The sequence below is a fragment of the Bufo bufo genome, chromosome 2 (assembly GCF_905171765.1).
Source record: "Bufo bufo chromosome 2, aBufBuf1.1, whole genome shotgun sequence".
Classification (NCBI taxonomy): Eukaryota; Metazoa; Chordata; class Amphibia; order Anura; family Bufonidae; genus Bufo; species Bufo bufo.
Genome location: NC_053390.1, coordinates 337,752,407 through 337,779,221, shown reverse-complemented (window position 1 = coordinate 337,779,221; position 26,815 = coordinate 337,752,407).

Here is a 26,815-nt window from a genome sequence, read left to right as displayed (position 1 = left end):
CTGCATAACACAGGGAAAAACATTACATATAAAAAACAATACTTTACAATTTACATAAAATATGCACAATTGGAAATGACACTCCTGTCCCTAGTGAGTAGAAGTCACGCACACCCCAATTGACTCTCGTGTAGTGCCCACGCTTAGTCAGTGGGGCCACTACATACCCCCACGCTTTAACGTTGCCCGACCTCGGCGCAAAATGGAGGGGCCCTGCCCAGCTGGATACTGCACCTGAAAAAGAAACCAAGAAGCAAAGCAGGAAAACACATCTACATTTGCAGAAGCACATTACATGCACAAATCAGGCAGTTCCAACTGGCTTAGGAACAAGTACTGGTGAAAAGGGGCGTCGTTCTCTTCTCTCAGGATCATATAAGCGTAACATCATTACCAGGATAGTCCATATGTGCAACTTGTCCTTAATAAAACAGCAGAACAATGTAAACAATTTAAAAGTTCTTGGAGGCTCAAAGAACAAACATGAGTCCGTACCCAGGTTCCTGTCTTATAGTTCACAGAGGCTCAGGTACTTTTGAGTCTATCACTGGGCATGTATCCTTGGAGTTCCGTTGCACAATAAAAATGACAGCACATGGAAGATAACCCATATTTTCAAATGGTATAAAAACGTATGCTGTAATACCCCTGATCAACCTGAAAAGGTGGTTAAGGGTAAAAGCATCAACAAAGGAACAGGCACAACTTGGTGTGTGATAGTGGAAGCAGGCAGGAGGTCCTGGAAACAAACATGGCTTTGCTGACATTCTTATTTCAGTGGATGACCACTGCCACTGAGCCGTGGGTAAACTGGCAGCAGCAACAAAGGACCAAAAACAAAGGACTCCTGTCCTGAAAGGGTTAAAATTTCAAAAGTAATCCCTTGGCAAAGCAAATCAAAGGCCTAGCAGGCTAATTCACTGGGGCTTATCATAATCACCCGGCTCTGCTGGCAAATAAGGCCTGTAGTAATCCTCCACAGGCGGATGTGCCCACATTACAGTGTTAGGGGGCAGCTGCAGCATGAAGGGACCCCTAATAGGTATTGGCCCCATAGACCTAGGGGTAAAGACAGTTGTGGACCGTACCGGTCCAGGCATAATTATAGTAGGCTGTGCTGGATTAGATACCGCCGCCGCAAGCGGTCCGGTGGGCTGTGGAATGACTGACTCTGCACAGCAAGTCACAGGGTTAGAGGGCCTGCTTGGGGGCCTTGACGGAGCGATGGTAGCAGAAGGTGGTCTATGGGTGGTGACAGGCACCCTTACCTCGTCTTTCTTAGGCGGCGTCTGGATCCTGGCGGTGGCAATCTTGCGCAGCTCCCGCAACTTTGCTTCCAGACGGACGATCTGATCACCCAGGCTCTCGGTCTCAGAATCGCTGTTCCACTGCTGTCGCCGCCGGCGCAGGTACAGTGTAGGATGCATCGGACGCGGCCGCTGCAGGTTCCGGTGGCGCATCGGGTCTCCTACCCTTCCGGATATTCTCCAGGGTAACGCGGAGTCCTTTCAGGTTCTCCATGTCTTGGATGGTTTTCTCCCGGCGAGGCAGCTCGGGGGATGGATAGGGACTCACCCATTTCTCTAACACAGTTGGCTGCCAAAATACATTAGGACCAATGAAAGAGCCCCGCTCCTGAAATGCGTGATGGGCCGGTTCTGGAGAGCGCACAGGTTTGCACTCGCAGCCAGAGTAGTCCTCATCTGCCTCCCAGTCCTCCGGTTCCTTCTTGGGACGGGTCACGGCAGTAGCATATGGGCCTCGCAGGCTCTCGGCAGGGGTAAACTCCACTTCCTCTCCCTCGCGGAGGTTATGGAGATGCTCGGGGAGATAACCTCTCTTGACAGACCTCCGGTTGACATATAAGTCTCTGCCAGTAATGTAGTCTTGTATGAACCCGTAGCCACGGGTCTTATCAAAGGACACCACCAACCCCTTTCTCCTTTCCAGGCGGGGTTGGGTATGAGTGTGCCGTTCGTGAATGGACTTGGTCAGTTCTTCATAGTATATTTTAGTTTTAGTATTCCTCTTTATAGCGGCTTCCCGGACCTCTGCCATTAGTGCTGACCACTTGAATGAGGGCTGAAAGAAGTCTCTCCAGGAGCCATAATAATTCTCCGGTTCTTTCCCCAGTGGCGGGCAGGCGGGTCTCTCCGGTCCCGGAGAGTAGGCCGGTGGAGCGTCCTCAGGCTCGACACCAACGATATCCGTTTTCAATAGATCCGGCGCAGACATCTCAGCAGAGCAGTCCTTACTCTCCAACATGCTCGATCCTTCTCTAGAGAGCGATAGGGTGGCGCCAATAAGTTCAGACAGATCCTCCCATTGCACTGGGAGGCCGCCCCCCAGGTACTCCAGTATGGGGGAGGCGGAGTCCATTTCTGCAGACATGCAAATGTCCAGACAGGCGGTGGCGCCGACTTGGAGCTTTTTCCCGCTCTCCTCAGCAAAAAGGCGCCAACTTTTACCGCCAATTCAGGATGAAGATGACGCAGCAGTAAACTCAAGCAAGCTCAGTGGCCATCTTTAGCAAAACGCTGTCTATTCACTGACAGGAAGCGGTGGCTTAAACAAGCAGCAAACAGTCCATAAAACACTATTTTCACACCGCTACTTAGGACAGTCCTTTGGGCCCAGTAATTTACAATAAAACAATTAGGGCTTGGTCACTTTAAGACGATTTCTTAGCACACAGTTTTATATCCGCAATGGCGCAGGGATGTCAGTTATCCTCTTTGTGACGCCAATTTATGCGGTACGCCAGACCCGCAGGGTAATGCGATTGTGAGGTCACGGTCAATGGCAAGCGAGGGTCACTCACAGTTATATATGGAAACCCTGGGCAGGCGTACAGCAGTGAAGGAGAGGCTGGCACAGAAGTCCTCTGGGGCACACTCTGTATTTAGGGACCAGGCCTGGTGGTGGATGAGGTGCCCTGGATGTTGCAGGTGTTTTATGTGCCTGGGGCAAGGTCCCTTTAAGGTTCGTGACGCCAGTGCCAATTGGACGGTGGCACACCGTGTAGTGATAGGTGGAATAATTGAGGAATCAGTAGATAAACCAAACGTCTTTTTACTTGAAGAAACGGTTTACACTTTGTACATACAGTTAAGTTGGGAAATGATTGTAATGCAGTTCCTCAGACAGTACTTAACAAACAGGTAGACTTCAGATGGCGGCAGGAAATAAACAGGCAAGATACTTGGAGGAACCCAATGGTGATTGCTTTACAGTGCAACCCTGCTCTATCCCCTTCAGCTATTCTAGCTGGCTGGATGCCAAGGCCCGGATGCCTAAATGCTGGCTTATGTCCTTGGTATATCGGTTCTTTCTCCAAGATCGCACTTGCTGTATTCTATATAACCTCTGTCCATCATGGTACTTATCTGACCTTGAATTGTCCTGAATTGCCTGGAGGGTACTGCTGGTTTTCTCCCAGGAGGTGCTATCCTGCTACTGGGGCGTCTTCAGAGCTAACTAAGGCTCTCTTGCTCCACAGGTAGGCTAGGATCCCTCTACTAGCCCCCTGGTTACAACTGACAGCCTGGGCTGTCCAGCTGCATGTCAGGAGAAGGCTCTGGCTGGTGCCTTCTAATTTGTCTCTGCAGACTCCTGACCTTGAACTCGAACTCCCTTCTCCTGTCTGGGCCTGAATACTTATACCAGGGCTACTCTAGCTCCCTCTAGCGTCTAGGATGACTAACTACAAAGACTAGGCCTGATACTGCATAACACAGGGAAAAACATTACATATAAAAAACAATACTTTACAATTTACATAAAATATGCACAATTAGAAATGACACTCCTGTCCCTAGTGAGTAGAAGTCACGCACACCCCAATTGACCCTCGTGTAGTGCCCACGCTTAGCCAGTGGGGCCACTACACCCCCCCCACTTAGGCTCCTGCCTGGTACACCTGCCTGACCCTTACCACCCCTGCGGAACGGCCGGCCTCTTCCTCTGCCTGTCATTTTCAAAATGACCCTGTGCCAAAGTCCCTAGAGAAGAGCAGTATTTGTGGAAGCTGATCTATGGCAGGATTCAATCAGTTGTTAGTTGAAGCTGGTATATCACCCTCAAGCAGTAATTTTGTGGATGCAGGTATATCAAAAACCTCTACCACTATTTTGTGGAAGCTGATATATGGAAGGCCTCAATCAGTTGTTAGTTGAAGAAGATATATCAAAACCCGCAATCTGTATTTTGTGGACGCAGGTATATGGAAAACCTCTATCACTATTTTGTGGAACCTGATATATGGCAGGACTCAATCAGTTGCTAGTTGAAGCAGGTATATCACCCTCAAGCAGAAATGTTGTGGACGCAGGTATATGGAAAACCTCAATCACTATTTTGTTGAAGCTGATATATGGAAGGCCTCAATCAGTTGTTAGTTGAAACTGGTATATCACCCTCAAAAAGTAATTTTGTGGACGCAGGTATATCGAAAACCTCTACCACTATTTTGTGGAAGCTGATAGATTGCAGCCCTCAATCAGTAATTTCTGGAAGCATACAAATGCACTATAATATACTTTCTATGTTAGAAAGTATATTATAAGTATATCACACCCCTCTGTGTATCACACCTATCGATAGCAGAATGTTACCAGTCCTTAAAAGGACTTTTGTGGCCCTATTAGCTAGTGTTTGGTGTCCCGAAGTTCCTAACAGCCTGTCCCTGCTCCAAAATTCAACCTCTCCCTACACTAGCAAAACACATAACGTAAAATGGCTGCCAGATCGGGTTCGGTTATGGGGTTGGGGGTGTGTCCATGTGCTGAAACGTCTCAATTGGCTTTTCTGTCCCACCCGATGGATGAGTCATGGTTCAAAGTTCGGCGCAATGCAAAAGAATATGGCAGATGCGAATATCACCATATGTTCACATGTTTGCCAAAAAACAACTGCAGGGCGAACCGCAAGGCCATCTCTATTCCTTAAGCAGTTCTCATAAAAATGTATCTCCCTTTTGGCACAATTACTACTTACAGGAATTTTATAAATTGTCAGTGGATCAATTCTGGCAAAAAATAATATTGTTTATGTAACAAAAGTGGTGAGGAATAGGGAGTTAATACACTTCACCATGTTATTTGATAGGGAAAATTTAGGTAACACAGTTTGGTTTAGGTAATCTCAGTTACGTTCAGCACTGATTAGCAGAAAAGAGAAGGCGCGTTTGGAAATAGATAATTGCATGGTCCTGAATAATGTGTTGGGGAATCGAGGCCAGAAGGTCAAGGTCTCCCAACGATATAAATCACTAATCAGGACCCGTTTAACCGCTTGCCGTCACACTAACGCCGAAAGGCGTGAGTGCGGCGGCTCTCTCAGGTCTCGATGAGGCCAATAGGCGTCATCTCGTGAGACCCGAGATTTCCTGTGAACGCGCGCTCACAGGAGCGCGCGTTCACAGGATCGCGAGGTAAACGAGTTGATCTACAGCCTGCCAGCAGAAATCATTCGCTGGCAGGCTGTAGATGCGATTTTTTTAACCCCAGAAAGGTTTATCAGACGCTGTTTTGTTAACAGCGTCTGATATGCCTGCTACCTGGTCCTCTGGTGGTCCCTTTTGCTTGGATCGACCACCAGAGGACACAGGCAGCTCTGTAAGTAGCACCAAGCACTACACTACACCACACCCCCTGTCACTTATTAACCCCTTATTAACCCCTGATCACCCCATATAGACTCCCTGATCACCCCCCAGGCATTGATCACCCCCCTGTAAGGCTCCATTCAGACGTCCATATGTGTCTTGCGGATCCGTAAAACACGGACACCGGCAATGTGCTTTCCGCATTTTGCGGATCCGCACATTGCCAGAACTATATAGAAAATGCCTTTTCTTGTCCACAATTGAGGACAAGAATAGGACATGTTCTATTTGTTTGCGGAACGGAAGTGCGGACCCGGAAGGGCAGCTCCGCAATTCCGGATCCGAGCGGGACAAAGTCTGTCCCCATAGAAATGAATGGGTCTGCAATTCCGTTCCGCAAATTGCGGAACAGAATTGCGGACGTGTGAATGGGGCCTAAGGGTCCCTTATCACTGCCATTTAGCTATTTGTTAGGTAGATAGCGCCCACCGCACCACAGTCACTGATTAGTCGCTGATTAGCGTCATCGCTGTCGCTAATCAGCACTAGTACTATATAGTATTTGTAAGTGATTAAGACTGATCGCAATCAGATCTATATCAGTACATTAAAGTCACCTTAGGCTCTACAAAAAACGCAGTGTTCGCCCGATCAGGCCTGATCAGTCCGCCCCACCGCAGTGACAGAAATGTTTTTTTTCTGATCACTGCAAAAACACCGTAAAATCGCTGCGGCGCTATAAAGATCACTTTTGAGCTTTTTGGATCTTTATTAGTGATCGCAGCTTTTTTTTTTTTTCACATTTTTTGGCAGAGATTTTTTCATCCACATTGATCGATGCGAATGAAGAAATCTGTGCCGTTCAGGGGCTGAACGAAAAAAAAAAATCTCATTACCCGTATGCTCAATATAAGGCCTAATGCACACGACCGTGCTGTTTTTTGCGGTCCGCAAAACGCGGATCCGCGAAAAACGGAAGGCGCCCGTGTTGACTTTCGCAATTTGCGGAACCGATCGGGCGCCGGCAATATAAATGCCTATTCTTGTCCGCAAAGCGCGGACAAGAATAGGACATGTTATTTTTTTTTGCGGGGCCGCGGAACGGAGCCACGGATGCGGACAGCACACGGAGTGCTGTCCGCATCTTTTGCGGCCCCATTGAAATGAATGGGTCCACATCCGAGCCGCCAAAATGGCGGCTCGGATGCGGACCCAAACAACGGTCGTGTGCATGAGGCCTAAGGAGAATAGCAGAAACTCCTAATGCTGGCCATACATGTAATGATTGCGGAGACCCTCAAATGCCAGGGCAGTACAAACACCCCACAAATGACCCCATTTTGGAAAGAAGACACCCCAAGGTATTCGCTGAGGGGCATATTGAGTCCATGAAAGATTTAACTCTTTGTTACAAGTTAGCGGAAAGGGAGACTTTGTGAGAAAAAAAAAAAAAACAATTTCTGCTAACTTGTGCCCAAAAAAAAAAATCTTCTATGAACTCGCCATGCCCCTCACGGAATACCTTGGGGTGTCTTCTTTCCAAAATGGGGTCACTTGTGGGGTATTTATACTGCCCTGGCATTTTAGGGGCCCTAAAGCGTGAGAAGTAGTTTGGAATCCAAATGCGTAAAAATGCCCTGTGAAATCCTAAGGCCCCTTTCACACGGGCAAGTATTCCGTGCGGATGCCATGTAAGTGATTAAGACTGATCGCAATCAGATCTATATCAGTACATTAGGGTCACCTTAGGCTCTACAAAAAAAGCAGTGTTCGCCCGATCAGGCCTGATCAGTCCGCCCCACCGCAGTGACAGAAATGTTTTTTTTCTGATCACTGCAAAAACACTGTAAAATCGCTGCGGCGCTATAAAGATCACTTTTGAGCTTTTTGGATCTTTATTAGTGATCACTACAGCCATCACTACAGCAAGAAGAGTAGGGGAGATTCAGGCATTTTCCATCCTACCTCCTTATATTATGATTCTGGAGGATAGAATCATATTGAAACATGCTCCTGAATTTCTTCCTAAAGTTGTAACAAAGTTCCACTGTCAACAGGAAGTTACTCTTCCCTCCTTCTGTTCCCAGGCGACCTCGGAGATGGAAAAACTATTTCATAACCTAGACGTTAGAAGATGCGTCCTACAATATATGGAGGCCACGAAAGATCTAAGAAAATCCAACCAGCTACTTGTACAATATCTGGGTCTGCCTCGGGGCCAGGCAGCTAGCAATACTTCCATCTCTAGATGGATCAAGGCCTGCATTGTCCAAGCCTACGAAACGGAAGGGATTGCTCCTCCACCTTTGTTGAAAGCCCACTCTACCAGGGCACTGGCCACATCCTGGGCTGAAGGGGCCTCGGCCTCGATAGAAGAAATATGTCGGGCAGCCACATGGTCCAATCCCGGCACCTTTTTTAAACATTACAAATTGGACGTCTCTACAAATAGAGACTTATCCTTTGGACGCAAAGTCCTGTCGGCAGTTGTCCCACCCTGATCATGTCTCCTATGTTATTCCTCCACGTAGTGCCGTTGTGGAGGCGTCAGGAAAAAATGAAAATTACTCTTACCGGTAATTGGATTTTCCTTTAGCCTCCACAACGGCACGAGGAATTCCCCCCCCCCCCCCCCCCCCAAAAAAAAAAGAAGAAAAAATATAAAAAGGGATAAGATATTTTCGACTATTTAACATTTTCAATTCCATTACGCTCAGGAGTTTTAATCCTGACCTCGTATATTAAACGATACCATTTTGATGTTATATACCTTATTAAATTTGTTGTTGTTGATGTTATATACCTTTATTAAATTTGAATTGTTTGCATCTATCTTTGAGTACTAGGTTACTAACTGGCAAGGTAAGAGCGAGGGGGCCCTTTATTGGCTGGTCTCGAAAGCTGTTTCCTGTCCCTGAAGAAGGTGGGGTAACCCTCCACGTAGTGCCGTTGTGGAGGCTAAAGGAAAATCCAAATACCGGTAAGAGTAATTTTCATTTTTTTTGCCACTAATACACGCCAAAAAGGGATGTAATTTTCTCACTTCATCACACAACGGCTAATAAGCCCCTTTACTTTTTCCCCACTAATATACACCAAAAAAAGCTTTGGAACATATAACTGCGGCCGTGAAAGGCAAATAAAGTATTTTTTGCCACTAATACACACCAAAAAGGGCTGTAATTTTTTCACTTCATCACACAACGGCTTATAAGCCTTTCTTATTTTTCCATACTAATACACACCAAAAAAAGGCTTTAGAAAATATAACTGAAGATGTGAACTGCGTTTTTTTTTTGCCACTAATACATGCCAGAGAGGTCTTTAATTTTCTTACATTACCACACAACGGCTAATAAGACCCTGTTTTTCCCCAACTAATACACAACAAAAGAAGGTTTTATAACATATAACTGCGGCCGTGAACGGCAAATAATTATTTTTTTGCCACTAATACAAATCAAAAAGAGCTCTAATTTTCTCACTTCACCACACAACGGCAAATAAGCCCCTTTTTACTACCACTAATACACGCCAATAAAAAGCTTTAGAACATATAATTGCACCCGTGAACGGCAAATAATACTTTTTTTAAGAGTAATACACTCCAAAAAGGGCTATTATTTTTCCGCTTCACCACACAACGGCTAATAAGCCCTTTTTCTTTTTTCCCACTAATACACACCAAAAAAAAGGCATTAGAAAATATAACTGCGGCCATGATCGTCAAATAATACTTTTTTTTGCAAATAATACACGCTAAAAAAGGGCTGTCATTTTCCCACTTTAACACACAACGGCAAATAAGCCCTTATTCTTTTTCCCCACTAATAAACGCCAAAACAAAGGTTTAAAATATATAACTGGGGCTCTGAACGGCAAATAAAGTGTTCTTTTTGCCACTAATACACGTCAAAAAGGGATGTAATTTTCTCACTTCACCACACAACGGCTAATAAGCCCCTTTTTCCCAACACTAATACACGCCAAAAAAAGACTTTAGAACATAAAACTGCGGCTCTGAACGGCAAATAGTTTTTTTTTTTGCCACTAATACACCCCAAAAAGGGCTGTAATTTTCCCACTTCACAGAAACACCCCATATGTGGTCGTAAACTGCTGTATGGGCACGCGGCAGGGCGCAGAAGGAAAGGAATGTCATACCGTTTTTGGAAGGCAGATTTTGCTGGACTGGTTTTTTGACACCATGTCCCATTTGAAGCCCACCTGATGCACCCCTAGAGTAGAAACCCCAAAAAAGTGACCCTATTTTAGAAACTACGGGATAGGGTGGCAGTTTTGTTGGTACTATTTTAGGGTACATATGATTTTTGGTTGCTCTATATTACACTTTTTGTGAGGCAAGGTAACAAGAAATAGCTGTTCTGGCACTGTTTTTATTTTTTGTTATTTACAACATTCATCTGACAGGTTAGATCATGTGGTATTTTTATAGACCAGGTTGTCATGGACGCGGCGATACCTGATATGTATACTTTTTTTTATTTATGTAAGTTTTACACAATGATTTCATTTTTTAAACCAAAAAAATCATGTTTTAGTGTTTCCATAGTCTGAGAGCCATAGTTTTTTCAGTTTATTGGCGATTTCCTTGGGTAGGGTATGATTTTTGCAGGATGAGATGATGGTTTGATTGGCTATTACACTTTTTGTGATGTAAGGTGACAAAAAATTGTTTATTTAGCACAGTTTTTTTAATTTTTTTTTAAGGTGTTCATCTGAGGGGTTAGGTCATGTTATATTTTTATAGAGCCGGTCGATACGAACGTGGCGATACCAAATATGTCTACTTTTTTTTATTTATGTAAGTTTTACACAATAACAACAGAAAAAAATGAAGTTTAAGTGTCTCCATATTCTGAACCATAGTTTTTTTAATTTTTTGGGGAGTTGTCTCAGGTAGGGGCTCATTTTTTGCGGGATGAGGTGACGGTTAGATTGGTAGGCTATTTTGGTGGGCAAACGCCCTTTTGATCACTTGCTGTTGTACTTTTTGTGATGTAAGGTGACAAAAAATTATTTATTTAGCACAGTTTTTATTTTTTATGGTGTTCATCTGAGGGGTTAGGTCATGTGATATGTTTATAGAGCCGGTCGATACAGACGCGGCGATACCTAATATGTATACTTTTTTTCCCCCCTATTTGTTACCATTTTTTTTACTTTATTTGGGGAAAATGACGTTTTTGTTTATTTTTACTTGAAACTTTTAATTTTTCTTGGGGAAAACAACATTTTTGGAACTTTTTTTTTTCACTTTATTTTTTGTCCCACTTTGGGACTTGAACTTTTGGGGGTCTAATCCTTTACAATGCATTCCAATACTTCTGTATTGGAATGCATAGGCTGTATGAGTAAGGCCTCATGCACACGACCGTTGTGTGCATCCGTGGCCGTTGTGCCGTTTTCAGTTTTTTTTCGCGGACCCATTGACTTTCAATAGGTCCGTGGAAAAATCGGAAAATGCACCGTTTTGCAGCCGAGACAGTGATCCGTGTATCCTGTCCGTCAAAAAAATATGACCCGTCCTATTTTTTTGACGGACAACGGTTCACGGACCCATTCAAGTCAATGGGTCCGTGAAAGAACACGGATGCACACAAGATTGGCATCCGTGTCCGTGATCCGTGGCCGTAGGTTACTTTCATACAGACGGATCCAAACATCCGTCTGCATAAAAGCTTTTTCAGATCTAAGTTTTCACTTCGTGAAAACTCAGATCCGACAGTATATTCTAACACAGAAGCGTTCCCATGGTGATGGGGACGCTTCTAGTTAGAATACACTACAAACTGTGTACAAGACTGCCCCCTGCTGCCTGGCAGCACCCGATCTCTTACAGGGGGCCGTGATCAGCACAATTAACCCCTTCAGGTGCGGCACCTGAAAGGGTTAATTGTACTATCATATCCCCCTGTAAGAGATCAGGGCTGCCAGGCAGCAGGGGGCAGACCCCCCCCCCCCCCCTCCCCAGTTTGAATATCATTGGTGGCCAGTGCGGCCCCCCCCCCTCTATTGTAATAATAGGTTGGTGGCCAGTGCGGCCCCCCCCTCCCTCTATTGTAATAATTCGTTGGTGGCACAGTGTGCGCCCCCCCTCCCTCCCTCTATTGTAATAATTAGTTGGTGGCACAGTGTGCGCCTCCCATCGGCCCCCCCTCCCTCTATAGCATTAACAACATTGGTGGCCAGTGTGCGGCCTCCCATCTCCCCCCCCCCCCTCCATCATTGGTGGCAGCGGAGTTCCGATCGGAGTCCCAGTTTAATCGCTGGGGCTCCGATCGGTAACCATGGCAACCAGGATGCTACTACAGTCCTGGTTGCCATGGTTACTTAGCAATAGTACAATAGTAGAAGATTCATACTTACCTGCTGCTGGCTGTGCTGCGATGTTAGTGTCCGGCCGGGAGCTCCACCTACTGGTAAGTGACAGGTCTGTGCGGCGCATTGCTAAATGAACTGTCACTTACCAGTAGGAGGAGCTCCCGGCCGGACACAGACATCGTAGCTCCCAGGTAAGTATGAATCTTTTACTATTGTACTATTGCTAGTAACCCGCTGCCACCAATGATCGGGGGGGGGGGGGGATGGGAGGCCGCACACTGGCCACCAATGTTGTTAATGCTATAGAGGGAGGGGGGGCCGAAGGGGGGCGCACACTGTGCCACCAACGATTTATTACAATAGAGGGAGGAAAGGGGGGGGGCGCCTCTGTGTTAGAATATACTGTCGGAAATGAGGTTTCACGATCTGACTCATATCCGACAGTATATTCTAACATAGAGGCGTTCCCATGGTGATGGGGACGCTTCAAGTTAAAATATACCATCGGATTGGAGAAAACTCAGATCCGATGGTATAAAAGGGACTCCAGACTTTACATTGAAAGTCAATGGGGACGGATCCGTTTGAAATGGCACCATATTGTGTCAACGTCAAACGGATCCGTCCCCATTGACTTGCATTGTAATTCAGGACGGATCCGTTTGGCTCCGCACGGCCAGGCGGACACCAAAACGACTTTTTTTTTATGTCCGTGGATCCTCCAAAAATCAAGGAAGACCCACGGACGAAAAAACGGTCACGGATCACGGGAAAACGGAACCCCGTTTTGCGGACCGCAAAAAAATACGGTCGTGTGCATGAGGCCTAATACTGTGTGTATTACTCATACAGCTTCCGGCCTGTGAGATCCAGGGGGCTGGATCTCACAGGCTCTTCACGGGAAGGCAGCGCGATGCCTTCCTTAGATATCGCGCTGCCTTCCATGTCACCACCGCCGCCGCCACTTAGTAAAAGCCGCAAACCGAAGGTCTGAATTGACCTGCGGTTTGCAGCGATCGCTGACACGGGGGGGTCACGGGACCCCCCCGCGCATTTAGCCGAGGTGCCTGCTCAATGATTTGAGCAGCCACCTTGTTCCGATTACCGCCCGCCGGGCGGCGGTGATCGGAACAACACATGATGTACCGGTACGTCATGGGTCCTTAAGGACTCGGGAACCATGCCATACCGATACGTCATGGGTCCCTAAGGGGTTAATGGTACCTCTAATATTTTTTAATAAGGATTCCGTCTTTTCCACTGAACACAGGAGTCGACCATAGGCGTCTTCCGAAATATCAGAGTCTGAACCGGATGAAATTTCTCCTTCATCAAGGTCGGAATCTTGCTCCATAATGGGGGTGCTAGAAGTGGAAGGTCTGGGCGGTATGGAAGATAGCTTTGCTTCTACCGCTGCCCCTACTTCTTCTTTAATCATGTTTCTCAGAGTCTCCACTAGGGAAGGCGTTTCTTCTGAGACCACTTTGTCGCAACATTTCTGACAAAGATTTTTTATGTGAGACAGAAAGAGTTTTCTTGCAAATGGCACATTTTCTTCTGATGGATGGTTCCTTTTTAGAAGGTTCTCTCCCCTAGGAGACACAAACGGCAGGAATAGATTTATTTATCTATTTTTTTTGGAACCACCACCAGAAGAAAAAAACGGGTGCAAGTATATATAAGTGGATAGTGCATGATAAAAAAATACCCCTCAACATAGAGTAGGGAGGAGGCTTACCGGGCTAGAAGGCCTGGAGATGTCTGTGGGGTTTCTGGGGGAGTCTCCTTCGTCTTGTATCGTTGGATGGACAGAGGAGCACTTTGGGAGCTGCAGGAGGACGCCGACAGCCCGCTCTTCCTTATGCAACAGAGCTCTGCTCCCTCCCATGCGTCGCGCCGGCCCCTTCTAATGACGCGATAACCCACGTCACAGAGGCGCGAGCGGCAGCTTTAGGAGAAATATGGGGGCGTTCCCAGGGCCAGGAACTTCATGCCGCACAGAGACGCCGGTTCCACGCGGGAAACAGCCCGGGGTGACCAGCGCAGCTGACCTTTCACCAAAGGGAAGGAGGGACCAAAACGCTGGGTCCCGCGATCCTATCCCCGGCGACGGCCCTCCGGCAGCGCTCGGACAACAAACCTAAAGGCCGCGCGAAAAAGAAGCTGGTGCTTGAAATCCCGACCTTCTGAGGGACAGGAAACAACTGGCAAGGTAAGAGGAAGGGGGCCCTTTATTGGCTGGTCTCGGAAGTTGTTTCCTGTCCCTGAAGAAGGCGGGGTAACCCTCCACGTAGTGCCGTTGTGGAGGCGTCAGGAAAAAACACTTTATTTGCCGTTCACGGCCGGAGTTATACGTTCTAAAGCCATTTTTTGGTGTGTATTATTTGGGAAAAAGAAAAAGGGCTTATTAGCCGTTGTGTGGAGAAGTGAGAAAATTAAAGCCCTTTTTGGTGTATATTAGTGGCAAAAAATACTTTATTTGCCGTACACGGCCGTAGTTATATGTTCTAAAACTTTTTTTTAGAGTGTATTAGTGTGGTAAAGTGGGAAAATTACAGCCTTTTTTGGCCTGTATTAGTGGCAAAAAAATGTTTTTATTTGCCTTTAAAGCCTTTTTTTGATGTATATTAGTAAGGAAAAAGAAAAAAGCTTATTAGCCGTTGTGTGATGAAGTGAGAAAATTAAAGCCCTTTTTGGCATGTATTAGTGGCAAAAAAAACTTTATTTGCCGTTTCGGGCCTCAGTCATATGCTCTAAAGCTTTTTTGTGGTTTGTATTAGTGGGAATAATATAACACAAACAAAGACCACAGGATCTGCCCCCCACTCTGTAGTTTGTATATTGCATTTTTTGGAGGTGTAGAAACTCCTAGTCTGAATGTGCCTTTATTTCCATCCACAGGCAGCATTCTGGTGCACATGTGAGGCCCAGGCTATATCAGCCAGTCTTGGGTGGGGCTCAGAGCTCTCTCCCTCCTCCCACTGTATGCATTGTCACATGCTGGAGGTTACTGGGAGATTGCTGTGAGTCGGACCTTGTGCTCCTGTAATTTGCCCACTCGCTCCTGGTATTGCCCATACGGTTCAGGTAGGTTTAACGTTAGGTCCCAAGCTACTTGAGAAACTTTGACGCGGTGCTTGGGCTCAGACTTGTCCTCCAAGCAGGATATGTTGGCTAATCTCTCAATTTTACACCAGTATGAGGGTTAGTAAGACCGCACTTGTCTTTGTTTGTGTTATATTATTCTTACTGTTTATCATATCAACACATTTGCTACCCTTTGTAGCAGTGGTCCCCAACCTTTTTTGCACCAAGGACCGGTTTCATGCAAGACAATTTTCCCAGGGACCGGTTGGGGGGGGGGGAGGGGCGGAGTTCTGGGGCGGGGCTTAGGGAGTGGGCGGGACCGACTGATTCACGCGCATAACAAAACACAAAGGTGCATATTAAAATATATAACACTATATAATGACTATATAAACTGACTATGGTCTCTGCTGCACTGTACCGTATTTTTCGCCCTATAAGATGCACCTAGGTTTTAGAGGAGAACAATAAGAAAAAAATATTTTTCATTACACCTCAGGTCAGACCAGCAATCAGACCCCCAATGTTAATCAGACCTCAGATTAGATCCCCCAATGGCTCAGATCAACCACCAAACCTTTAGCCATCAGCCCCCAATGTCAGCCATACACCCCCCCCCAATGTCAGCCATAAACCCCCCCCCCAATGTCAGCTATAAGCCCCCCATTAGCCCCTCATGTCAGCCATAAGCCCCCCATTAGCCCCTCATGTCAGCCATAAGCCCCCCATTAGCCCCTCATGTCAGCCATAAGCCCCCCATTAGCCCCTCATGTCAGCCATAAGCCCCCCATTAGCCCCTCATGTCAGCCATAAGCCCCCCATTAGCCCCTCATGTCAGCCATAAGCCCCCATCAGCCCTTCATGTCAGCCATAAGCCCCCTATTAGCCCTTCATGTCAGCCATTAGCCCCTCATGTCAGCCATAAGCCCCCATTAGCTACTCATGTCAGCCATAAGCCCCCATTAGCCCCTCATGTCAGCCATAAGCCCCCATTAGCCCCTCATGTCAGCCATAAGCCCCCATTAGCCCTTTGATGTCAGCCATAAGCCCCCCATTAGCCCCCCATGTCAGCCAGCCCATAAGCCCCCCATGTCAGCCAGCCCATAAGCCCCCCATGTCAGCCAGCTCATAAGCCCCCCATGTCAGCCAGCCCATAAGCCCCCCATGTCAGCCAGCCCATAAGCCCCCCATGTCAGCCAGCTCATAAGCCCCCCATGTCAGCCAGCCCATAAGCCCCCCATGTCAGCCAGCTCATAAGCCCCCCATGTCAGCCAGCCCATAAGCCCCCCATGTCAGCCAGCCCATAAGCCCCCCATGTCAGCCAGCCCATAAGCCCCCCATGTCAGCCAGCCCATAAGCCCCCCATGTCAGCCAGCCCATAAGCCCCCCATGTCAGCCAGCCCATAAGCCCCCCATGTCAGCCAGCTCATAAGCCCCCCATGTCAGCCAGCCCATAAGCCCCCCATGTCAGCCAGCCCATAAGCCCCCCATGTCAGCCAGCTCATAAGTCCCCCATGTCAGCCAGCCCATAAGCCCCCCATGTCAGTCAGCCCATAAGCCCCCCATGTCAGCCAGCCCATAAGCCCCCCATGTCAGCCAGCTCATAAGCCCCCCCATGTCAGCCAGCCCATAAGCCCCCCATGTCAGCCAGCCCATAAGCCCCCCATGTCAGCCAGCCCATAAGCCCCCCATGTCAGCCAGACCATAAGCCCCCCATGTCAGCCCCATGTCCCCCAGGTCAGCCATCAGTGCAAATCAAATCAAATCAAATAAAAAAACACTTACCTCTCCTGGTCACCATCGCGATCCTCTTCATTCTGCTGTCGGCTCTGGCTGTGTATAGCGGCGCACAGCGTGAGGTCACATAGCGACCTCACACTGTGCGCAGCCCTGCACAGCCGATAGCCGAGCCGAGGACCAGGAAGCGGTGAGTACAGATCCTTCACCGCTCCCTGGTCCTTCTGTACTAATGAAGCGCTTCCATAATGGAAGCGCTTCATTAGTACAGAGTTAAAGACTGCCCTGATCGCCGCGGCCCGGCTAACAATCTTCCACGGGCCGGTCCTGGGCCGCGGCCCGGCGGTTGGGGACCGCTGCTTTGTAGGATGTCCATTGTGGTACTTGTGGTCTGCTGCAGGCATCCTCCATTGTATGCATTTTTGCTGGGGACTGCAATTGGCAGCGGACCACAAGTGCAGGGTCTGCCCCCCGGGTATAGATGCACCACTGCATATGGGGTTAAGCACTTTTTGTTTTTTAATACCACGCCAATCTGTATAGTTTGTGTATTAGTGGGGAAAAAGAAAAAGGGCTTATTAGCCGTTGTGTGTTTGAAGTGGGAAAATTACAGCCTTTTTGGCGTGTATTATTGGCAAAAAATAGTATTATTTGCCATTCACTGCCAAAGTTATTTGTTCTAAAGCCTTTTTTTGGCGTGTATTAGTGGGGGAAAAAGAAAATGGGCTAATTAGCCATTGTGTGTTGAAGTGGGAAAATTACAGCCCTTTTTGACGTGTATTATTGGCAAAAAATAGTATTATTTGATGTTCACGGCCGCAGTTATATGTTCTAATGCCTTTTTTTGGGCGTGTATTAGTGGGAAAAAAGTAAGAGGACTTATTAGCCGTTGTGTGTTGAAGTGGGAAAATTATAGCCCTTTTTGTAGTGTATTACTTGCAAAGAAAAGTATTTGCCATTCATGGACGCGGTTATATGTTCTAAAGCCTTTTATTGGCGTGTATTAGTGGAAGGGGAAGGGGCTTATTTGCAGTTTGGTGAACGAGAAAATTACAGCTCTTTTTGGCGTGTATTGGTGGCAAAATAAAAGTATTCTTCGCTGTTCACGGCCACAGTTACATGTTCTAAAGCCTTTTTTTGTTGTGTTTCAGTGGGGGAAAAATAAGGGGCTTATTAGCCGTTGTGTGGTGAAGTGGGAAAATTGCAGCCCTAATTGGCGTGTAATAGTGGCATGAAAATAGTATTATCTGCCATTCACAGCCGCAGTTATATGTTCTAAAGCCTTTTTTTGTAGTGTATTAGTGGGGGGAAAAAATGGGGCCTTATTAGCTGTTGTGTGGTGAAGTGAGAAAATGAAAGCCCTTTTTGGCATGTATTAGTGGCAAAAAAACTATTTGCCGTTCACTGCCGCACTTATTTGTTCAGAAGCCTTTTTTTGTCCTGTATTAGTGGGAAAAAATAAAAAAGGCTTATCAGCAGTTGTGTGGTGAAGTGAGAAAATTAAAGTCCTTTTTGGCGTGTATTAGTGGCAAAAAAAAAGTATTATTTGTCGTTCAAGGCCATAGTTATATGTTCTAGAGCCTCTTTTTGGTGTATATTAGTGGGGAAAAGGAAAAAGGGTTTATTAGCCGTTGTATGGTAAAGTGAGAAAATTATAGCCCTTTTTGGCGTGTATTAGTGGCAAAAAAATAAAAATTATATGCTGTTCATGGCCGCAGTTATGTTCTAAAGCTTTTTTTGGCATGTATTAATGGTGGAAAAAAAAGGGGGCTTATTAGATGTTCTGTGGTGAAGTGAGAAAACTAAAGCCCTTTTTGCATAAATTAGTGGCAAAAAAAGGGGCTTACAGTATTAGCCATAAATTAAGAAAATTACAGCTATTTTTGGCATATATTAATTTCCTTTTTTTTTACTTTTTTGATCTAACAGTTTGTCAGACAGAGAAGTTACAGGCCCTGCACAGGGAAGTGGCACATGCCAAAATGTTTCTGGCGTAGGCAAAGGTCGCAGCAGAATAAGGGGGCGTGGTAGCAGGGGTCACGTCAAGAGGCATGAGCTCCCAATGTCACCTAGCAGTTGTGTATTGACCAGCAACCCAGCGGTTCTTGAATTGTTGACTCAATCTTCGGCTGTCGCAAATGACATCAGACACCTGCAGCCGAGAGTCGGTGGGTTCGTCAGACACAACCCTTAGTTGGCATTGCCAGGAAGTAGTCCCTGTGCCCTCAAAAGTCCTCAACCTGCCTCTGTCCCTTTCTGTTCCCTCAGCCAGAGAAGTACTATGTGCTGTGGGCTCAGCTCCACTATACAGCAAAGACTAGCTACTAAAGGACAGTTAGCAGCTACTGCCCAGCCAAGATGCCGCTTCCTCCGGTAGATGGGCAAGTAGTTATGAGGAGAGTGGCGTGGGTGCTGGTGTTGGGAGCGGTCAGGCTCTTGACCCAGAGACCTTTGAGGAGGACATCAGTGACTTGTAGACAGTACTCGATGATGATGATGATGAAGCTGATCGCACTTACGAGGCGGGTGAATTAGGGGCTTCATCATCATTCGGAGAAGAGGGTGGAAGCTTGCCAGTGAGGCAGCAGCGCAGCCAGCAAGTCGCTAGCGTGGCCGGGAGTCAGCAGGGTGGCAGCAGTGGGATGTCAGGAGCCAAATGTGCCCGGGGTAGACAACCGCTTCGCAGGAGCCCGGAAAGTAGTGGTGCAGGGGTACACAGAGGCAGTAGCGGTAGCAGTCAGTGCTGACTGTTGGGGGTAAAATCACCTACTCGGCGGTGTGGCAGCCGAAGGAAGCTGGCTGTCCTTACCATCATCTGCTGGTCCTGATGCTCCTGCTCCTCCTTCTCCTAGTCAGTCATTCAGTCAGCAACCAATCACCGAAGTGATTGCCAAGAGACCACAGTATGCGTGCACTCATCCAACGGCGCAGAAGCTGAACGTGATCCTGGCCAAGTTGCTGGTACTGCAGTCCCTCCCTTTCCAAGTGATGGACTCTTCTCCTTTCAGAGAACTGATGGCTTGTGCCAAGCTGAGGTGGAGAGCCCCAAGCCGTGATTTCTTTGCCAAAAAGGCAGTACCAGCCCTGCACACATATGTAAAACAGAAGGTGCACCAGTCCCTGAGCCTGTTGGTGTCTGCCAAAGTGCATGGCAGTGCCGACGTGTGGAGCTGTAACTACTGTAAAGGACAATATATGTCCTTTACGGCCCACTGGGTAAATGTGGTTCCTGCCCAGCCACATCAGCAACTTGGCCAGGTAACGCCGCTTCTGTCTCCATGTTCTCACGTCGTTGGTCCTGCGACAATGTCCATCTCTGCCTCCTCATCCTCCACCTTGTCCTCAGCCTCCACTGCAGGGACAATTCAGTGCCCCACCCGCATACCACATGTGCAGAGCACGGGGGTGTCATGCAGTTCTACACCTACAGGGTGGGCCATTTATATGGATACACCTTAATAAAATGGGAATGGTTGGTGATATGTGAGGGGGGAAACTTTTCAAGATGGGTGGTGACCATGGTGGCCATTTTGAAGTCGGCCATTTTGAATCCAACTTTTGTTTTTTCAATAGGAAGAGGGTCATGTGACACATCAAACTTATTGGGAATTTCACAAGAAAAAACAATGGTGTGCTTGGTTTTAACGTAACTTTATTCTTTCATGAGTTATTTACAAGTTTCTGACCACTTATAAAATGTGTTCAATGTGCTGCCCATTGTGTTGGATTGTCAATGCAACCCTCTTCTCCCACTCTTCACACACTGATAGCAACACCGCAGGATAAATGCTAGCACAGGCTTCCAGTATCCGTAGTTTCAGGTGCTGCACATCTCGTATCTTCACAGCATAGACAATTGCCTTCAGATGACCCCAAAGATAAAAGTCTAAGGGGGTCAGATCGGGAGACCTTGGGGGCCATTCAACTGGCCCACGACGAACAATCCACTTTCCAGGAAACTGTTCATCTAGGAATGCTCAGACCTGACACCCATAATGTGGTGGTGCACCATCTTGCTGGAAAAACTCAGGGAACGTGCCAGCTTCAGTGCATAAAGAGGCATATCCAGTGGCCTTGAGGTTTCCATTGATGAAGAATGGCCCCACTATCTTTGTACCCCATATACCACCAATTTTTTTTGTTCCAACAGTCTTGGAGGGATCTAGCGAATGTGGGTTAGTGTCAGACCAATAGCGGTGGTTTTGTTTGTTAACTTCACCATTCACATAAAAGTTTGCCTCATCACTGAACAAAATCTTCTGCGTAAACTGAGGTTCCTGTTCCAATTTTTGTTTTGCCCATTCTGCAAATTCAGTGCGCCGATCTGGGTCATCCTCGTTGAGATGCTGCAGTAGCTGGAGTTTGTAAGGGTGCCATTTGTCAGTAGCTAATATCCGTCAAAGGGATGTTCGACTAATGCCACTCTCCAGTGACATGCGGCGAGTGCTACGCTGTGGGCTCTTGCTGAATGAAGCTAGGACAGCCACTGATGTTTCTTCATTAGAGACAGATTTCATGCATCCACATTTTGGAAAATCCAGCACTGAACCAGTTTCACGAAACTTAGCAAGCAGTTTGCTAACTGTAGCATGGGAGATGGGTGGTCTCATAGGGTGTCTTGCATTGAAATCTGCTGCAATGACCCGGTTACTGCGTTCACCAGACATCAACACAATTTCTATCCGCTCCTCACGTGTTAACCTCGGTGACATGTCAATGGCTGTAAACAAAGAGAAACTTGTAAATAACTCATGAAAGAATAAAGTTACGTTAAAACCAAGCACACCATTGTTTTTCGTGTGAAATTCCCAATAAGTTTGATGTCACATGACCCTCTTCCTATTGAAAAAACAAAAGTTGGATTCAAAATGGCCACCATGGTCACCACCCATCTTGAAAAGTTTCCCCCCTCACATATACTAATGTGCCACAAACAGGAAGTTAATATCACCAACCATTCCCATTTTATTAAGGTGTATCCATATAAATGGCCCACCCTGTAGTTTGCCTGGGTCACACAGGGGAGGAACTGCTATGCGTCCTTCATCAAGAAATCTAATCCTGGCTTTCTCTGCTTCAACTCAGAATCAGAACCATGGTGACCGACAACGGGAAGAACATGGTGTCGGCGCTGAGTCAAGGAGGGCTGAGCAATGCACCATGCATGGCGCAAGTGATCAATCTGGTTGTCAAGTGTTTCCTCAAGTCTTCCACCCATCTGCAAGACATCCTAAAAATTGGCAGGAACCTTTGCATGCACTTCAGCCACTCGTACAACGCCAAGTACACTCTCTACTTGAGCTACAGTGGCAGAACGGCGTTCACCAACAAAGGCTGATATGCGACGTTTCCACCCATTGGAATTCTACACTCCATATGTTGGACCGACTGTACGAACAGAGAAAGGCAATAAACGATTACTTGATGATACAGGCGGACATAGGTACTCCCCTGTGTAACTTCGATGTTAGCCAGTGGCAGCTCATGCGTGACACCTGCTGTTTGCTGGTGCCCTTTGAGGAGGCCACTTTATTTGTCAGTCGCCAGGACTACAGGATGAACAACGTCATTCCACTGATTCATATCCTGGAAAAGATGCTGGCAAATCTGGCTGGTCAGGGGACTGGAGACATGGCGCCTACATCTGATGGCCACATTAGCCCTGTGGGGGCTGAACTGGAGGAGAACATTGGAGCACAAGAAATATGTAGCGAAATTAGGTTTTTTTCTACACAGGTGACAGGAGAGGAGGAGCAGGAGCAGCTGGAGGAGCAAGAGGGAGATGAGGAAGACGAGGCAGAGGACCCAGACACACAGTGGCAGTATGCAGTGGAGATGGAGGCAGGGAGTCCCACCGAGTCACTTGTGCATATGGCCCAATGCATGCTCACTTGCTTGCGTAGTGGTAGCTGAATTGTCACCATTCGGCAGAGGCATGACTACTGGCTCTCCACCATGTTAGACCCTTGCTACCAGTCCAAAATTGGAGCCTTTTCTACAACTCGCTGAGAGGGAGGACAAACTAAACTACTATCGTTACATCTTATGTAGTCAGTTGGCCCCTGCCTATGTGCGCCATTGCCCATCCTCATGCATGTCTGACTGGGGGGGCCATCTGCTCTCACGTTCCACTGCCATGGCTGCTGGGGAGGAAGGGAGGGCAATAGCAGTACCAGCTCCATCAGCAGCAACTTAAGTCTAGAGTCGCTGATGAGCAGTTTTCTTCACCCTCCTACTGAAGAAACTATTCGCAGGCTGCAGCAGGTAGACACAGAGCAGAACCTGAACCAGCAGGTTGTGGCATATTTCGAGTGCACCCTGCCACCCCACATCGAAGATCCTCTGGACTCTCCACCATGTTAGACCCTTGTTACCTTTTTTTTTTTACACCTGCTGAGAGGGAGGACAAACTGAACTACTATAGAGAAATGCTATGTAGTCAGTTCGCTGCTGCCTATCTGCACCATCCTCCATCCTCTCGCAGGCCCTCTGCACTCACCTTCCACTGCCATGGCTGCTGGGGGGGTGGGAGTGGTAGAAGCAGTACTAGCTCCATGAGCAGCAACTTGAGTCTAGAGTCGCTAATGAGCAGCTTTCTTCACCTGCATAGTGAAGAAACTACTCACTATAGAATGACTATGAATACTGGGCAGCTAAACTGGATTTGTGGCTGTAACTGGCCAAGTTTGCCCTGGAAAAGCTGTCCTGCCCGGCCAGTAGTGTGCCATCAGAGCGGGTGTTTAGTGTGGCGGGGGCCATAGTTACCCCAAGGAGAACTCTCCTGTCCACCCAAAACGTGGAGAGACTGACCTTTTGTCAAGATTAATCAGGTGTGAATCAGCCAGGATTTCCACCCACCAATGCCTGCTGCATCAGATTTGATCATTCATGCTGGCTCAACCAAACCTTGACAAGAGACCGGTTTCTTCTGGCTACCTGCCTCAGCTACTATTCTGATGCTGCCACCCGCCTGTTACCACACATCTGATGCCAAGTGCTCCTTCTTACACCCACCATAGTCAGCGGGTACTGTTATTGCCACCCACCCCACTCTGTCACTGGATGTTAGGCCTCTCCATAGTTCTTTATAACTGACGCTAACATCGACCTGTAAGGTTGAGTTCACACTTGAGTTATTTGGTCAGTTTTGGCCCGGTAACTGCCCAAATAAGTAAAGTGTACAGTGATTCTAAGAGCGACGCCTGTCATCTGCGTGTCATACTGACTCACAGTATTGTTTCACTACCACAGCAGACTCACTATGCGTGTTGCTGCGAGGCACAGGGTTATATACCCCTATACAGGCTCGCTACAGCCAGGAAATAGCTGTTTTTTAACGCAATTCGCCACAAATTAATTCAGATCGAATCTTTTCGGAAAATTCGGCGGACCGACCGAATCAAATTTTTTTGAAATCTCTAGGTACAACCATGTCTGTTTTTTTTTTTTTTTCTTTATTTCTCACTGAGGTGGTCACACATGCTCAGTTCCATTATTCAACTGCTATAGGCATATCTTCTGTTAGAAGCTTTGACAGCTATATGGAAAGAGCTGAAGCAGAAATGTCATACCCACTGATAAAGGTCACGGTCTGAGCTGCCAGCTTGAAATAAATCTATAAGGGCAATTGGAGCAAAGAATGGAGGGGAGCTCTGGATCCATCTGAGGTACACGGCTGGTTCTAGATTTGTTAGATATTATGTACTATATGATGTCTGATTTTTCATTTTTTACAGTAATCATGGGATAACCAGTAAATCTGCCCCATTGTAGCAAAGAATCTGGCATTGCAGACTTTCTAGATTCATATATTTCTGCAAAGTATCAAGTCTATACAATTTTGGTAATTGCTATCCATGCCTCTCAACCATCTCAAATCCAGCAGGGCAGGCCCAAATTTAATCTGCTGTCTTTGGATGCCAAGTGTCCTAATTTCAACTGCATCTGCAGATGCAGTTAAATACAATAGTAAAGTAGTCATCTTCACCATTCCACGCGAGCTGAGCTTCAGTAACACGACCACTGTGCTTTGAACAGAGCTGTGCTCGCAGCTCTTTTCAAAATGCTATTTCCAGCACCTGTGGCTGCAGAGAACAGCTGTTTGATATACATGGTGGGTGTTCGATCCCAATGGATGAGAAACTGATGACCTATCCATACCAGAAATCACCTTTAAGCCTTTCTGGGACCAAATGGCACCTTATCTGAGAGTATAGTAAACTTCCATTAAGGAATCATTGATAGATAGCTGTTTGCCAAAATATTCTGTCCCAAGCAGTAGACTCAAATGATTTTCCCATATCTTATCTTACCATGATAAGTGGGATTTATGCACAAATTGAGCAAGATATGGTAGACACTATTACTTTAACTCAAGAGAAACTAGGACAGGCAGATCTCTAAAGGAGGGTGCCGCTGCCCTCTCAAACAGCTGATCGGCACGGGTCCCAGGAGGCGGACCCTCAACTACTAGATACTGATAGGTCAGCAGTTAAAAACCCTTGGAAATCACCTTTAAGCAAACATGAATCACCTAAACTACTTCTCAGTTTGGCCAAATACAAAGTATAGAGTGGACACTTCAGGCCTTTAGAACCCCAAGTAAACCAAAACAATTTAGATTGATAGAACATTCACACGATGGTGAAAAAAGTGGCCACTAAAAACGGACACAGTCAGTTTTTCATGGACAATTAGTATTAGTGTGTGCATCCATTTTATGGTCATTTTGCATCAGTTTAACAGCTTTTTTTTCATTTTTATTTTTAAATACCAACCCTAAGCGCAGGTATGTTATTGCTCTATTTGCTGCACCAAAAATGCAGCTAAAGGACCTGGACTCAGTAATCTAGGCCTAACCCACCAACAGTAACCCTACCCACTAGCACCTAATCCCTAACCCACACAGCCGCATTCAGGCTAAAGGGAGTGCTTATGTGCTTTACCTCTGTAGCATACAGCCACATGACCGTTGGCAACATGTGAATAGTGGCATCACGGCTCCTTTTACCCACTGCATTCTAGCTTCTAGAAGGAGAGAATCTATTTATTTCAAAGTCCAGCCTCACTGCTCCTGTCATGTAAGTCCCCAAGAGAAGCATATGAGGACAATACCGCTGCCGGGTAGATGGGTGGCCAGGGGATAATGATGCCTTACCTTCATTCTCCAGATCAGTATGATTACAATTCCACATTTGTATAGTTTTTCTTGCATTTTAATACTTAAAGAAATAAAAAGCATTTTTTTTCTTTTCATCGCCATATTCTGACCCCGTAAGTTTTTTGTAGCTATGTGTATGGAGCTAATTTTCTGCTGGCTGATCTGTACTTTTCAGTAGAGATGTCGCGAACATAAAATTTTCAGTTCGCGAACGGCGAATGCAAATTTCCTCAAATGTTCGCGAACGGGCGAACTGCCATAGACTTCAATAGGCAGGCAAATTTTAAAACCCACAGGGATTCTTTCTAGCCACAGTAGTGATGGAAAAGTTGTTTCAAGGGGACTAACACCTGGACTGTGGCATGCCGGAGGGGGATCCATGGCAAAACTCCCATGGAAAATTACATAGTTGACGCAGAGTTGGGTTTTAATCCATAAAGGGCATAAATCACCTAACAATCCTAAATTTTTTTTAACGTGGTTTAAAACATCCAGTGTGTGTATACGATCAGGTATTATGTTGTATCGATCAGGTAGTGTAAGGGTTACGCCCGCTTCACAGACATTGACAGACCAAACTCCCCTTTTAATGCACCGCAAACAACCGCAAACAGTCCATTTGCCCAACCGCAAACTCCCCATTTGCACAAGGTTGGATACCAAGCTAGCCATGTCCCGTTGATGTCATTGAAGGTTTCTTCCTCCACTCAGCCACGTACAACACCAAGGGTCCCCGAAAGGTGAATTGAATTGATTTTCGAACGGGGAGATGGTTAAAAAAACGCTTGCTCCCTCCCCTTTGTTTTAATCCACGGTCACTGCGTCTGCGCCGTGCAATTTACTGTCACACCCGATATGAGTGGTATTTTCTGTAGTACTAT